This window comes from Danio rerio, chromosome 13 (genome assembly GCF_052040795.2).
Source record: "Danio rerio strain M-AB ecotype USA chromosome 13, GRCz13ab, whole genome shotgun sequence".
NCBI classification, from domain to species: domain Eukaryota; kingdom Metazoa; phylum Chordata; class Actinopteri; order Cypriniformes; family Danionidae; genus Danio; species Danio rerio.
This window is the reverse complement of record NC_141033.1, coordinates 47,643,869-47,660,264: the sequence shown is the minus strand read 5'-3', so window position 1 is coordinate 47,660,264 and position 16,396 is coordinate 47,643,869. Positions and strand designations below refer to the sequence as shown.

Sequence of the window (16,396 nt, the reverse complement as noted above, 5' to 3'; positions counted from 1 at the left end):
TATTTAATAGTTACTAATATCTAATGAATTGGTACCAGTATCTATTTAAGAAATACTAGTATCTATTAAATAGATACTAGTATCTAATGAATAAGTAGAAGTACCTGAATAAGTACTAGTATCTAATACTAAAGTACTAGTATGTATAAATTAGATGCTAGTAAATAATAAGTAGTACCTAATGATTACCTACTAGTACATAAAAAATATATACAAAAAACATTTGTACGTAAAAATATGATGGAATACACACTAGTCAAAACTAAATAGTTGAGATCTTAATGACAGATCCCATAGAAATCAATGGAAACATTTAAAATTTGTTACTAGAAACATTAACAGAGTAGTTGCTAGTCACTATTAAAATAAGTACTGGTATGTAATAAATAAGAACTAGTACCACTTTAATAGACACTAGTATCTAATGAGTAAGTTCTAGTATTTAATGGAAAAGTAATACTAGTATTAAAAAATTAACACTAGTAACATGAAAATAAATACTAGTACGGGCTATTGATTAAATGTCAAAATAGTTTGCCATAGTTTGCGTGCTTACTAGTGTAAAACTGAGGAGGAAAATAACCTATACAGAGCAGCGCAAATAGGCTATGCAAAGGTTAAGCATTTGCTGATGTTGTTTACTGGTGTTTAATCCTTTTATTTGATGCTTTTTTAAATTTATGGTGACTTTTAATAGAGAAACCTTAAGCAGTGGTTCATGTTTTGTATTTTACTTCAGTCCTAAGCCTCCGCTAGAGCGCTTGTGGCAGCAGGTGGATTATAAACTGACCTGACTTTACTCTTCTCATTCATCTATGCTGAAAAAGAGACAGTCTGAAATAATACTGTATTTACTGGGTTTTGCTTTGTTTTCACTATTCCACCTTTTCTTTTTTAAATCTCTGGTGACTTTTAAATGAGAAACCTGAAGCAGTTGTTCATGTTTTGTGTTTTACTTCAGTCCTAGCTATTAGATGTAGCCCGTGTGGCAGCAGGTGGATTTATAAATGAGACCTGATTACTCTTCTCATTCATCTATGCTGAGAAAGAGATACTCTGAAATAATACTGTATTTACTGGGTATGTGTTCGAGTTAAGTGTTAATATTTGGTTATTCTCTTCATGTTCTGTAAAGGTCTGATAACATTTCAGGTTTTAAACGTTGGGTGATTTTACTATAATGTTTTAATAGTTCATGTTAATGCATTTAGTAACATGACTGTTGTTTGTAGAGCATTTATTAATCATAATTCAGCATTTACTAATGCATTATTAAAACACAAAATGCTGCTTGTTGGCATTAGTTGATGCTGTGATATTGGAAAAATCTGATATTGCGATATGAACACAGTATCACAGGATGATTTGAATAGCTCTATTTGATAGTTTTCTAGAGAGTCTAACAGGATTCAGGTACAGAAACGGCATCATCACAATGCAAATACAAAGCTTTTCTTACTTTTTGTCTCATTTCCAGTTCAAGTATCTAGAAATTCTTAGAGCAAGTAAAAATATTGCTTTTTCACTATTCCACCTTTTTTTTTTTTTTTTTTTAATCTTTGGTGACTTTTTAAATGAGAAACCTGAAGCAGTTGTTCTTGTTTTGTGTTTTACTTCAGTCCTGCTAGCTATTACATATAGCACTTGTGGCAGCAGGTGAATTTATAAATGAGACTGGATTACTCTTCTCATTCTTCTATGCTGAAAAAGGGATACTCTGAAATAATACTGTATTTACTGGTATGTGTTTGAGTTAAGTGTTAATATTTGGTAATTCTCTTCTTCATGTTCTGTAAAGGTCTGATAACATTTCAGGTTTCAGATGTTGGGTGATATTTTACAATAATGTTTAAATAGTTCATGTTATTGTATTTACATTTAGTAAAATGAATGTTGTTTGTAGAGCATTTATTAATCATCATTTAGCATTTACTAATGCATTATTAAAATACAAAGTTCTGCTTGTTGGCACTAGTTGATGTTAGTTAAGGAAAAATCTGATATTGCTGTTTTATTTTACTGTGATAAACATTGTGATATGAACAAAGTTTTACAGGATTTTTTTCAGGTACAGAAACTGAATTATCACAATCCAAATACAAAGCTTTTCTCTTTTTTTTGGTCTCATTTCCCGTTCAAATATAAAAAAAAAATCTTAGAGCAAGTAAAATACTGCTTTGTTTTCACTGTCAGTCAAATTTTTCCTTAAAACAAGCTAAATTATCTGGCAGTGGGGGACGTTAAATCTTGTTTTCGCTTTGAAATGTGGATATTTGGACTAGAAACAAGACAAAAATTCTAAGATTTTTATTTTTGCATAAATCATATAATTCTGTGTAAATACAGTAATCAGATACAATTCTGTTCAACTAATTCAGACTCGACATTGCATATTTTTGCGACGTGACTATTGGCAATGCACACATTGTGATATTGATGTGGAAAATAGATAATTGCCCCTTTCACACATACAGACTTTTTCCGGAAAATTACTGGCAATTTTCCAGAAAGGTCTCTATGTGTGAACGGGCCCTTTTTGAAAATACTGGTAAATTTGTTGGGCAAGTTTCCAGAAAGAGAAGTTGTAACATTACTTGTAATTTTCCGGAATGCTGTGCTGTGTAAACACCGAAGGAAGATTACCGGAAAGAGCACGTTCACATCTAGAATGCGCTGATGTGAGACGTCTACTCTAGCCAATCAGGAAATTCAGACACATTCACATCCACATTGTTTACAAAAATAAAGGCCTTTGAATATTTTTCCAGACACATTTAGCTACTAGTTGTTAGTCAGACAACGTTTTTGTCTTCCTTCTTAATGCCAACTGTGGGGAAAAAATGATAGATAAAATGCTTGTGATAAACTGCTGTTTGTTTACCTTCAAGCTTTGCTTCAGTTGCTTGATGCATGTGCACGTGAAGCAGCCAGTGAACGCCAGCACACACACACATATACAGGATTCTTACGGGTGCTGGAAATCCTGGAAAATGCTTGATTTTTAATATAGTGTTTTCAAGGTTAGAAAAGTGCTTGGATTTTGGTTAAAGTGCTTAAAAGGGCTCGAAATTGTGACTGTTTTGGTTGCATATGTGCACAATTTTGTCTATGTGACCTCAACATGTATTTGGAAGCATTTGTGCAAGTGCATAAATTGTTGTAGTGCAACCTGTTTACGTTGCAAAATGTTCAGTGCATGTGCGCATTTATGGAGCTAATATAAGCCAAAACAATCTGAATTTGAATTAAGTTAAATTTAATTATTAACAATTGTAAGTTAATAATACTGATTATGTCCTATTAGAAATGTTTTCAATTTGTATTTTTAACTTGATGATTGAACGTCTGAAATTTAAGACAACTTCATTTTTTTTTGTTTTATTTATACATTGTGAAACATTACAAATATATACAAAGACAAACATGTAACAATAAGCAAATACACTGAAGAGTATTTTGAGCAAATAATAATAATAATACAAATAAAGAAATAATAATAAATAAAGAAATAATAATAAAAAAATAGATAAATAAAATAAAAAACAACAACACTAGTGCAAATGAGAGAGTAGAGTGTGGTCAGGCGGAAGAACCCCAAATAAACCAATAGTTGGACATGGTGGGATATCAACAGTGGTAATAGCTGATAGCGAGAGGAATATTTGTCTCCAAAAAGAAAGCAGGGAAGGACAGGACCAAAACATAGGGAATAAAGTAGCTGTACCAGAATGACACCTGTCGTGCTCAGGGTCTATAGACGGGTTGATGCGAGCTAGCCTGCTCTTGAACCAATGAGCTCTATGCACTACCTTGCATTGTATTAGCCTGTGACGTGCACAGATTGAGGAAGAGTTAACCCTTTTCAAGACCGCTTTCCATGTCTCCTCGGTAATGTCAATTCCAATGTCTTGAGGCCAGATGGTCCGTAAATTATCAGAAGAAAATTGCAGATTAACAATTATATTAAATAATTTAGAAATTGAACCTTTAGCACAGGGATCTATGCCCAGTATTGTGTCTAGATCGGAAGTAGACAACTTAATTTTTTAAGTCAGATTTTTATAGACATATTTTTAAACCTGAAACGCCAATCCAATGACTGCAAAAAATAGCAATGCACATGACATATCATGAACGACTGGTCATAAAAGTTTGGGACTACACCCAAACAAAATCTGACTGTAAGCTCATTTCTTGAGATATCAACTTAAGGTAGAAACAGACCAAACTTTCTAACAAGCATACTTCATCGAATAACTAAACTTTTAAAAATTAATTTTTGGGTAAACTATCCCAATAAATCTATGCTCTAAAGTGCTCAACAATTTTACATTTTTTAAAGTAGTACAATGGATTTAAATGTGAAAAAGTACATACTATATATATATATATATATATATATATATATATATATATATATATATATATATATATATATATATATATATATATATATATATATAAACGTAATTAACTTTGGTTGTTAGGTGCTGGAAAAGCATACAAATCCACCTTGAAAGTACTTAAAAAGTGCTGGAATTTGAAGTTGGAAAAGGTGTAAGAACCCTGCAAAAGTTATGTACCATCAACAAAAGCTCGACCCCTTCTATGTTTAGAAATACAAGCATAGTCATTTAAAGCTCATTTCTGGTAATTGATGACATAATTTACTGGTGTTTTGGAATGGATGTGTGAATGGTGAAATTCCGGAACATTCTTGCCTGTGTAAACAGCACTTTTTTTTTAACTTACCGGTAAAGTCATTCCAGTAATTTTTCAGATATTTACTGGTATCACTGTGTGAAAGGGGCTATTGTGCAGCCTGTAAAGGCAATTTTCTTTAAGGAGGCTCTCTTAGTGGTCAAGAAGATAAATTCTTACCCAAAGTGTCTTTTCAAGGTTTTATTCTTTGCAAAGGTCACACAATCATACATCAACGACAGTTTCTGCAGAGAGTGAGACACAGGAACAGAGTGCTTTCTCTTTTTATCTAGCTTATAATACCCACAAGGTCATCTGTGACATACAGGATGAATCAGTTACATCAGCGCTCTACTTCACTTTTGACCATCTACATTTCAACCTTGCATCCCATCCGAGCATGTGGTTTGTTAAATCACCATGTACATGTCAGATCTTGTCTGGTGACAGATGTTAAAGTGGTCACGTTTGGTCTAACTTAAACAGTACATTCATGGAAGAATAAAAGAAACAGACCTTTATAACTAGAACAAATGAGTATATAAAATGAATATTAGATCAATAAAATTAGGCGATGCAGTGGCGCAGTAGGTAGTGTTTTTGGCTAACAGCAGGAAGCAGGCCCGGATTGGCTAATCGGGAGGACCGGGAGCATTCCCGGTGGGCCGGTCCGTTTTTTTGGCCGCGAGGGCCGGTGTCCCTAGTTCCAGAATCGGTTGCTCTCAGCAGTCACACTTTTTAAAAATAATTTATTTATTTACTTGACCACAGCCTTCTTATTCATTATTTTACCGCAGCTCTGCTCTTTTTATCTATTTTCTCGTAGCCTAGTGAGCAGGATGCAGGTTAATGATGATATAACTAGATAAGTCACCGCTTTACGTACAGCTGTTGTGGTACAGTGGTTAGTACGTTAGATTATGACGCGGCCAACCTGGGTTCAGTCCTTGTCTGAGTAACACATTTTTTTTTTTTCATTTTTATTGTTAAGACATAATACTGTAAGGGTTGTTGAACATTTGAAGTTCTAAAAGTGCTGTTTTCTCAAAAAAAGACGTGATAGTGTAATAAGAAACTGAATTGGAAATAACCTTATTTTAATATAGTCAGTGGTGAATTGAGGTGGGCCGGTCTGAGGCTTGAAACTCCTGGGCTGAAAAAGAGTCCCACTCCGGCCCTGGCAGGAAGGACACTGTTCAAGCCTTGGCTGGGTCAGTTGGCGTTTCTGTGTGGAGCTTGCATGTTCTCCCTGTTTTTCGTGGGTTTCCTCCCGGTGCTCCTGTTTCCCCCACAGTCCAAAGACATGCGGTACAGGTGAATTGGGTTGGCTAAGTTAGCTGTAGTGTATGAGTGTCTGTGGATGTTTCGAAGAGTTGGGTTGCGGCTGGAAGGGCATCTGCTGCGTAAAAACATGCTAGATAAGTTGGTGGTTCATTCCGCTTTGGTGACCCCGGATTAATAAAGGGACTAAGCTGATAAGAAAACGAATGAATGAATGAATGAATGAATGAATGAATGATTAAATAAAATTAATGTCCACCACAAGCCCTGGCTGATGAGTTAAAAGGACCAAAATTAAAATTTACTTAGTTTACTCTCCTTCAGGTGGTTTTAAACCTTTATAAGTTTCGTTTCTCTGCTGACCACAAAATAAGTTATGATGAAAAGTGAAAAATCGTAACCACTGATATCCAAAGAACGACAAAGCAATAATTTGGAGGTCAATGGTTACCAGTTTTCTGCTTTTCTCAAAATATATCCTTTTGTGTTTGGGAAATGAGCTCTAACCGGTTTGGAACAAGTAAAGTGAGAGTAAGTGATGACAGGATTTTTCTTTTTGGGTGAACTTCGGCTCCTTTTAACATGAATTAACAACAGACAACTTTATTTTCATTAACTAACACTAACAAAGATAAAGAAATACTGTATTTATTATTTTTATTCTATATATTATTATTTTAATTCAACTGACATTAAATTGGCCATCAGAAACACTTTAAAGATTTAACTTTAATCGGAAAATGACAAAAGGTCAAAAATAGTTTCATTTCTTGCGACTGAAAGTCAATGTTGTTCCATCAAATACTGAATTAATATCTTTTCTCTTTTTTTGATGGAATTTTTATTAAACAGACAGGAATAATCCAGCGTGTCTCAAGATAATAACCAACTGAGATTTATTTTAATACCCCTACCCACCCATGCCTGACGTAAAAAAAAAAAGATAAATAAAAACAAGGACAAAAAAACAAAAAACTAAAAAAAAAATGAAATAAAACTTCCTATTACAAGAAAAGTTCAACTCTGGTATATACAACGGCTTTCACAAATAGGTTAAGAAAAAAATGAATAATTGTTAGTAAATAAATAAATAATGTTTTTCACATAATATATCTTGTACTTCTAATCTTTTCTGAAGTTTTAACTTTGGTTTTATTTGGTCTAAAAATAGGCTGTCTCTTATTTTGACCATTTGTCCATTTATACTGTAAGTTATATATTTTAAAATGTAAAAGTAACATCATCAGAACATTTCAGGACAAAACTAAAGTATTATTTTCTCAAATGCTCAAATATTAAGGTCACACTTTATTTTAAGGTACAATTCTCCCTGTTAACAAACCATTAACTATGACTTTTAGCTCAATATTCTGCTATTTATAGTTAGTAAGTTGACATTTTGGGTTTAGGTTTTGGGTAGAATTAGGCATGTAGAATAAGATCATGCTGTATAAGTACTAATAAGCATAATCCAGGCTCATTCTGTAAACATACCCCTATGTACATTTTTGGAGAGCACGAAAATACGTCCCAGGAGCTATTTTTTATTATTATTTTTTGTGGCAGTTTTTGATTTTGCGAATCCACCAGAGGCCACGGTGCACACTTTTTCAAATGTCTAATTTGTTAGTCGGGAGTGTCTGTTCTCTTGTAAATCCACCAGAGGTCGCTGTCGACTGATTCATTCACCCTTCTTCTTTCCTAAACCCAACCAATAGTGTTTTCCAAAGCATTGATTGACCCGCCAACCCACTTCCCTAAACCAATCAACAGTTTTAAAAAGCAATCCAGAAAAAGATAACCCCTCGTCTGATTTTTACCATGTTTTCAGATTTAACCACATTCTTACCCTGTTATTTACTTGTTGATTTTATTTTTCGGCTTCTGTTTTTGTCTTACTTTCTGTAACGTCGTCGTGGTCAGCTTCTCTCTGCTTGTCAAGTCCGCTGACATAAATAGCGAGCTATTGGACTAACTGGTAACCGAGGAAAGCCATCCATACCGAGGTAAGTGTGAAAAGGATTGGCGCCATACCGCCCCATAGCGTTCGTTTTAAAAACGTAGTGCATACATGCGTATCTCTGGCTACATAGTTCGCGATCTCCAGAAATGTATATATGGCTACGTTTTCACAATGAGCCTGTTGAATAAACAGCCAATATCTTAATAATAGGGAGGTTAGTTTGAATTGTTACTTAAACTAAAGTGTTACAAATATTTATTGTAAATGCGGAGAAACACAATAATAATAATAATGCGTTTTATTTGTATAGCACTTTTCCTAAATACTTGCAACTCAAAACGCTTCACAAACAACAAAGGAAGGATGAAATACTTATAATAAGTGTAAAGTCGAGTGAAAAATCGAACTGATCATAATAGACGAAGTTCAAAGTGTAAATGTATTGTTGGCAATTATTTATTTTGATATTGTTCTAGTTTTAAAAAAGTAACTGGCTGATGAGAGGAACTTGTGTGTGTGTTCAAATGCTTCGATAAAGTCCATTAATCTGTACCCAAAAATTATCCACACAATTCATTCCTTTAATTAAGTTGTCTGAAAACAATCTGAAGTTGTATTGTCTCAGCTCATTTTAAATGAGTAAAACACGTAACTTAGTACTATTAACTAGATTAACTGAGCAGTATGTAATATTTAGGACAAAGTTAGTTCTTGATTAGTTATTTGACTATTGCTGAGGAAACATATTGTGGTTGAGAACGATTTGTGAACTATGACCGATTAATTAAGAATAACCTGTCAATTGCTAATTAAAGTAATATCTATAAGGTAAACCATTAGGTTATTTGTGAAAATGATTTCATGAATATTTACTCATCCTATTTATTAAACAGCAGCTGGTTCTTAAAGACATGACATTTCGATCATTTAGAATTCACTAGCCAAACGCCCGACACTTTTGTCTGTAGTTGTTTGCTGCTCAGAGCTGGCTGCAAACAAAGAAACGTGTTTGCGAGTGAATCAAGCAGTGTTTTCTGCTTGTGGATGTCTTTTATTGTGCATTTGTATTTGGCCTACGCTTTTGCATTGGTTGCATTGAAGGTGCACATTTTTTGCATTTCCTATCAGTTGCTATAGTGCCATTCTCTTGCCTCAATTTAAATAAAAAGGGCACATTTGAAAGACCTTTAAGGAAGCATTGCCATGGGTAAACAAATGAGCGGAAAGTCTTTATACTCAACAGGGTATTTGCAGTAGGACTTTTAATTAATCCAGTTCAACTGCTTCCAGTGAAATGATGTACTGTTACAAAACCGCCAAATGTAAGGTTTGTTTTCTTTAAAGATCAATGGTCTTCACTGCTTGATTGATATAGGATATAAAGTGGGTCTTAGAATGTAAGAAAGACTGAATTAAATACCATTGTTCTGTGCCATGTCTGTAAAATATGAATGCTCATTTTATCACAGTATTTTCTGTTTTCAATGCAGTTTCACTCGCAGATGCGCGTGATGGTGTGTTTAAATGTTTTTTCATCAGATTGTACGCTTGAACAACAAAAAGGATGCTTAAATCTATTTAACTGATTATATTTAAATTGCAATACAATATCAATGCTGTAAAAGTAACCTTATGAAATTGAAAATAGTCATATTAAGCTTTCACCGTAAGTTTATCGGTGGTGGAAAAAACACTAGCTACCCCATCCAAGCTGATATGGGATGCCAGTAAGGCTGTGTGATTTGGGCAAAATATCTAATTGTGATAAAAAAATTTAACAGATGTTTCAATGTTTTATTTTTTATTATATATATATATATATATATATATATATATATATATATATATATATATATATATATATTTTAATTTTGTAGTCAAGCTTCAGCTCAATAATCTGTATCATTGCTTCTTCTTGCTAAAATGCAGTGAGGAACTGAAAAGATATTAACTAACTTTAAACATTTATTCAAATTTCTTTTTAAATAATTAGAAAGTAAACACTTATTTTTCTCTAGAGCAAACAGTAAAGGCAAATAAAAGGACCTTACCCTTCTGTAAACAAGTTGAACTCAAATTAGTGTAGCTTATTATACAAACATTGTTGCTTGCTACTAGATTGATTATCACTGGCAATACTTTCAATTGACATTAGCCAGTCTTTTTAGACTGTGGTGCTTTTTTGAGCTGCTGGTTGTTGTATTTCCTGGTGCTGGCAACATTTCTAAGATACTTACAAATTGCTTGATTTTGTTCAGTGTTTGTGACTTTGAAACCAAAATATTCCCATATTACGATCGATCTCCTGTTTTTCTTTGATATTCGTCTATTAATGCTTCTGAAGTGGCAGACGCCATCATCCTACTTGTCCGCACTTTCCTGTTTGCTTGTTTGTTGGTTTTTTATTGTGGGCGTTCTGCACAGTTCTAGTTTGGTTGCACATTTCTGTACAATTCTGCCAATTCTGTGCTCACTCTGTTGGCTTGTAAGACTGTCACACACAGACTGCAGTCCAGTGTTGCCAGACGTACGATAATTATTATATTTGTACGATAATTTTAACCTCTGTAAGACGTACCATCAATAATGAGAAAAATCCTATGATGTTCGATATTTTCAGAAATTTCTGGCATTTAAAAGTAATTTCATTGTATTTTTCGGGCTTCTTATTGATCTAGCTGCATCTTTTCTGTACTGTCTGTGAGGAGAAGGTGGAGTTAGGCACGTTTTCTATCTCATCTTATGTTGCCTCTTTTTAAATTACAATCTCAAAACGTTTCAAATTGCAATTCGATCTCAATCACACAGCCCTAGATGCCAGTGTAGAGACCAAAAACTGTAATAAAAAATAGGTAGAGACTGAAGAGTTAGTGGGATGTGCTCATATTTACAGACTCTCAGAATCCTGACTGCTTCTGTGTGTGTTTGGAGTTTCTGATTTCAAAAGTGTTAAAAAAAAAAAAAAAAAAACACACACATTGTGGATATATCACAAGCCCACCTGTAGAAACACTCTTTTTCCCTTTAAAAAAGTAAAAAAAAAAACACTTCTCCCTCCTAACTGTAGCCCTTAATGCTCCATAATGAGCACCAACAGTTCCTTTGTATAATTAGCATTTCTTGCGTGTATTGCCTCTGAATGCCTTTTCAATTGTAAGTTGCTTTGGACAAAGCGTCTGCTACATGACTAAAGGTCACACTAAAGTCTGAAATTTTCATATGCTGTTTTTTTTATTTGAATTCATATGCAAAAAAATTGTCATGTAATCAAACCTTGCATTCTCGTCTCTTCTCCAAAGTAGAAAAAGAAGGAATAGGCGGCATAGTACCACAGACTACGAGATGTCAAGCTTTCTATTATAATGTCTATGAGCAGTATGTCAAATGTATGGACACTCACACACCAAACAGCACAGCAGCAGGGCAGAGCTGCACCAGTCACTGGATCCAGCATAGGGGTTCTCAGCTGTCCGCCACAATCTTTCTTTATTTTATGTGCTGTGTTTGTCAAAGTCATCTGTAGCTCAAATGACTGCTTTCTGTATTTAGCTTTTCGCTTGTACGGTGGCTCTGAACTGTAAAACCACCTCTCAAAAGGCTTTTTCAGATGCAAAAAGATTGAACCCGTTTTTTTTGTTTTTTTAATGACAGACAAAAGTTTTGGAGGCAGTGTGTCAATACGACTGACACAACGTGAGGTCAGATTTATTTTTTACTTTGCATAACTTGCAGACAAATTCGGTTTCAGCATGCAATAGCCTTAAATGTAAATGTGAGTTTCTGACTGCTAGGTGTACTTATTCTAAACGCTTGCAGTCCCAGAGGTGCAGTCTAGGTGCGCTCCAAGTTTGCGTCTGGCCCAACTTCTTGAGCAAACCAAGCAAGCCAGTGGCGAGCAACAGACTTCACCAATTGACGAAAGTGAAGGGGAAAAAACTCCAGGCTCAGTTGGGCGAATAATGTAGAACTGGTAATAACCAACCAAGCTTGGTTTCTTTCTCTCTTTTTTTCTTTCACTTTTGTCAATAGGTAAAGTTTATACTTCGCCACTGGCTTGGTTGGTTTGGGTCTTGCTGGGCATCGATGGATTTGCTCTTCAGTGTTTGGGCTTTCAGCAGTAAACCTAAAACCTTACTTAACTGAACTTCAACTCAGTAAATAGAAAGTCCAGTTTACAATGTTAAGCTGCTTTGACACAATCTACATTGTAAACGCGCTATAGATAAAGAATTGAATTAGGAATCCAGATGAAAGTCCCGTTATAGTAGTTGAGTCTGGAGGAGACGGGCATGAACAACTTTTCTTTGTCTGGCTATTTTTCTGAGATGGTGAAAGTATATTTTGTTAGTTTGATATAGACCTGAAAGTTTAGATTAAGATCAAGCCTAAAACCAAGATTGGTGTATAATGGTGACGGGAATGATCTGGCCATAAGAAAATCTAATAAAGTTTATGATGGACATTCTAGTGAAATGAGAAGTACCAATGGTGGCTACTCATCCGGAGAAAGTTATGATTCACCCAATCCTTTATCTTCTCTAGACAGGCAGTGAGTGTGGATCATGTTGTTGATATCAATGACTACGATGATGAGTGAGTTCAGGTTTATATTTATAATTGTGAATCATCAATGAATTCCTTCCAATGAGGAAGGACATTCCCAGATGCTGACTCGTGTAAGTAATAAAAAAACGTTCCAAATACTGATCCCTATGGAACACCACATCTAACAGACCGTGCATAGCACCTTGAACCTCCCATGGCCACTAGTCTATCTGCAAGGTATGGCTTAAAGCAGTATTGTTATTAAATGTGCAATATGTAAGCTTGGTATTCTGGGTATTGCACCCCTGTTTCAAAACGCGCTCAAGAGAAGGTTGCCAGATTGACGACACCAGCAGCAGTGTGCCACACGCCTGCTATTGAGTGAAGCTCCCAGCTGTTAGATCGCCCCCTCAGGGGCTGGCTGCTGTACAAGTTATAAAGCACACTTCCTCTGTGTTAAGGAAGGAGACTTGAGCCCAAATAAAAAAAATGTCCTGAAAGATGGTTCTGGTCAATTAAGGCACTGGTTATCATGCTGATATTGGTGCAGATCTGCATTTTTGTAAAGAGTTTGTTTTTAGCCTCTAATTTAATCCTAGGCATGTCATTGCGATTGACAGTTGTAATTGACAGATTCTCAAAGCAGACGTCTGAGCTTCGGCAGGAGATTGAAGTGTTATTATTCCATTTCTGTGTTATTTTACCATGATAAAATGAGTTCTGGAGTAAACTATACTTTCTGACCTATAGGATCTGGTGGAACACTGTTATTGGGTAAGGTGACTAAGGTCTGAGCTTTATTAGGGGGAAAATACAGGTGATCGCTATCTAGCAGTAATTCTCTTTATAGTGTGAAATTATTATTAGGAAGACAAAACTAATGTTAGCCGATCACCACATCGATCTCATGTAACTTTATTTAAACTTAATTTAAAGGATGTCTCTGACATTTTTGAGTTTTTGCATGTTATTGAGTTAATCTACAGAATTTGCTTCCAATTTTACTACACAACAGTCTATTTGACTACATGGAAGTGTATGGGATAAATAAAGGCCTTTGACCAAGTCTGGCTTCCATATAAGGGTCAAACATGGACCATATCTGAGCCTAGTCTCTGCCAAGTTAATGACCCTTACGCCCCATACACACGGGGCTTCAGCGTCAACGCTTGACTGAAGGTGTGTCTGCAGTTGGGGCTGAAACGATCGTCATAGAAGCGTCAGCCAATGAAATTCAGTCAGCAATAGGCCACTGTCTAGCTGGTGTATTTGCATACAGCGATCTGATTGGCTGACGCTTCCGTCGGCGCTTGAAAAGTTGAGCTAGTCCCAACTTCTGCAGCGAGCAACGCTTCTGAAGCAGCGCTGACGGATCCACAATGCAGTTCGGCAACGCCTGACGTCACCCATTTAAAGTGAATGGGAAGCGTTGACGCTGACGCCCCGTGTGAATGGGGCGTTAACTCAGCATGAACGGGGCCAGCTATTGCCCATGTTTGGCCATTGTCTGGAAGCCATATTTGGTGTGTCTTGACTGAATGGAAATTGATTAACCCATTAAACATTGCGCTTTATGTGTGTTTAATAATGGTAATAGTCAATAATAATATAATTTGTAAAATAATAATTTGGTGAATGTATGTAATAGGTTAAATTCAGTTATTTTGCAACATACAGGAAACAATAGAGTAGTAAATCTTGATTGTTTCCTGGACTAAAATGGAGACATTAGAAGATGCAAATAGGAAGATGGATATGACTTTGTGCATTTAAAATGTTTCTCTACTCAAAAAATTATAAAAAGATATTTTAAATACAACATTTGACATTTGGCCAATGTCTTGCATGCCGCCTTAAAGACCGTGCCACCTCTGTCAAACCTGGGCCATTTTTGGCCTACATGCTGTATGGCAGTGGTGTCCAAACTGTCCTGGAGGGCCAGTGTCCTGCAGGTTTTAGCTCCCAACTTGCTTCAACGCACCTGCAGGATGTTTCTAGAAAGCCTAGCAAGAGCTTGATTAGCTTGCCCAGGTGTGTCTAATTGGGGTTGGAACTAAACGTTGCAGGACACCCGCCCTCCAGGACCGAGTTTGAACACGCCTGCTGTATGGTGTAGGATAAATGCCTGCTGTGCCAGCTTTATGCCAAATCTGGGCCCGAATTCCTTGCTACCTGGGTACTCTGGGTACTACTAGAAGCCTTGAGTTTTGAGATCTTAAAGAGCAAGTTGGATTGTAGCAAGACAGGAGGTTGGTAAACTGGAACTAGACTGTTTAAAGCAGGGTTCTCAAACTGCCGCCCCGCAGATCATTTGCAGCTCTCCCTCTTCTTTCCTCCGCCCCGCAACTGAAGTTATATAATAGATAGATAGTTAGATATAGTAACTTGCGGTTCTGACCTCCACCTACTGGACATTTAAAGTGTACTGTACTGTGTTCGGGTTCCTCTCGTTTTCTCTCAGTGTGCTGTCGAGAGTAATGCACATGCAGATTATTTCTGGGGCTGGTTTAAATGTTGAAATATGTTCGTAAGTGCTCTATTCTTACTAAAGCTCTTTTTTTATTCAAGAGTCATTTGATTATAATGTTTTTATACCATCTGTATGGTGTTGTACAAACTCTTCTTCTTGTTTTATGTTAATATTCAATTTCAAGAGTTCACACTTAGCTGATGATTAATTATAAAAGCTTGTTTGGCATGCTGTCCCAGGAGAGAGCCCTGAGCTCATGAGATCCTCGAGGCCAGGGCTCCCTCCCGTTGCAAGGCGGGAGGGGAGTTTGAGCTCGGGTAGATCTCGAGAACTCCCCTGCTGTAGCAAGTGATTGCTCTTGAAAATAACTACGTGCTAGAAGCGTGTCTATGGTGCCAATTTGGATTGCTCCATTGACTTAATTGCATGTTTTTAGGCGGTGGGAGGAAACCGGGGAACCCAGGGGAAACCCACGTGAGCACGGGGAGAAGTGCAAACTCCACACAGAAATGTCTGCTAGTTTGGTAAAGCCAGGAACCAGAGACATTCTTGCTGTGAGGCGACAGTACGCACTGGGCCACCGTGTCACCCGTCTAAAAAGGAGGAGTAGGGGTGGAAGGGGGGACTCTTCAAAACGAAGATAGCAGTGGAATGAAACCCAGGGTATTTATAGTAGTTTAGGAGTCATCTGATTGGAGCGTAGTGAATTGGATAATGCGGATCCAGTCGCTAGCCATCATAAGCACCTGATCCTCTCGAAATTTGTTTATACTTAAACTTCACTTATAGTCTCATTTAATAGATTTTCCTCATATGCTTACTGAGATTTTTATAAAAAAATGTGCATTAGTAAAGTTTTACTGCTGGCTGAATTGAACATGGTAAAGTAAATGTGAATATGTGCATACTTTCCCCCTCTTTGTTGTAGTTTCGAAAAAAAACAAATCTTGAGAAGAACAATTGCCACTAAAGTTACCCAAACTGCTTTCTGCTACTCTTACGACCAGATTTCTGCGGCGCGGGAATAAATTACCGAATAAATCGCGGGAGTGGTCGGTAACGGGTTTAATTTGGGACGGGAGCGGGCTGATCCCTATCTTACGCTATCTGTTTAAATATTGGTTAAGCAACAATTGGAACATATTAAAAATTATTATTATTATGCCTATTATTAAATTGTAGTATTTTCATAGCAATATGCCCTTCAATGTGTACAACAAGAAACAAAAAGAAGGAGCTTTGACTACTCTGGGGAAGAACGTCTGAATGCGTCAATTACATCAGGTTTCCACTATTGTTCTTGTACTTGAATGTTAAAACAGCCCTCCTATGGATTGTCAGTCACTGATATGGCCCCCTGCCAAGTTTGAGACCCCTGATTTAAAGCTTTGTGAATAAGAAGCAACATTTTATAAACTATACAGAACTTAAAAGGC

At 36.1% G+C, this 16,396-nt stretch overlaps 1 protein-coding gene across 3 annotated transcripts in view; it reads left to right on the top strand.

Annotated features, from left to right (window-relative positions):
• Window positions 1-16,396, top strand: part of LOC797620 — a 102,113-nt gene that overhangs the window by 809 nt on the left and 84,908 nt on the right. The gene's annotated exons all lie outside the window — the stretch shown is intronic.